This window comes from Myripristis murdjan, chromosome 12 (genome assembly GCF_902150065.1).
Source record: "Myripristis murdjan chromosome 12, fMyrMur1.1, whole genome shotgun sequence".
Lineage (NCBI taxonomy): Eukaryota > Metazoa > Chordata > Actinopteri > Holocentriformes > Holocentridae > Myripristis > Myripristis murdjan.
The window spans coordinates 9,612,372-9,613,122 of record NC_043991.1 but is presented as its reverse complement, the minus strand read 5'-3'; the positions used below and the strand labels follow the sequence as shown (position 1 = coordinate 9,613,122).

Below are 751 nucleotides of genomic sequence, written 5' to 3'. Positions count from 1 at the left end.
CTTATTTTATTATTTTTTATAATGGTAAAATAATAGAATTGTTTTATTATTTTTCCACTGGTGTTATTTTATTTCATATATATATATATATATATATATATATATATTTGATGGATTATATATATGAAGTGACATAAGCCTGAGAAGTGATTAGATATGTAGGCCACGTCTCCTGTAAAAAATTATACTAAGGTGCGCTTTGATGTATAAATGTGTATAAAATAAATAAATAAATGAATAAACAAATAAATAAATAAAGTGTTCAAATCACTTCATTTTGCCCAGAGGAAAAATAACTCCACTTATTTCTCATCTCACCAGCATTGGTGGTATAGTGGTGAGCATAGCTGCCTTCCAAGCAGTTGACCCGGGTTCGATTCCCGGCCAATGCACTTACAACTCTGCCTTTGAAACGTGCAGACAAGGTTGTGGCCGGTCCCGCCCAGCCCAGCCACAAACTGTTTGTGTCCCTCCCCTCTGGCAGGAGGCTGCAGTCCATCAGGACCAAAACCTTGTTGCTTCCATAGGAATATTATGTCATATGAAAAAACGTGCACTATCAACATTGTGCTACAATCACGTGTAGCTGGCCCTGGCCCTTTTCAGCCAAACTGCAGGAAAGAGGCCATTGTGGGCGGTGTTGGTGAGGAGGGATGTTACTGGCTTGGCTACAATTTTCAGTAGCCGGATGGTAGCTTCACCGCTTTTAAAACAATGTCATTTTCTCTGTGGCGACCAAGTGCTCCAGGTG

The 751-nt window shown here is 39.4% G+C and overlaps 1 non-coding gene across 1 annotated transcript; it reads left to right on the top strand.

Annotated features, from left to right (window-relative positions):
* The first annotated feature begins 320 nt into the window (after positions 1 to 320).
* trnag-ucc (transfer RNA glycine (anticodon UCC)) lies at positions 321 to 392 on the top strand. Its single transcript has one exon. It is a non-coding gene; the product is annotated as a tRNA-Gly (tRNA).
* Positions 393 to 751: the final 359 nt, after the last annotated feature.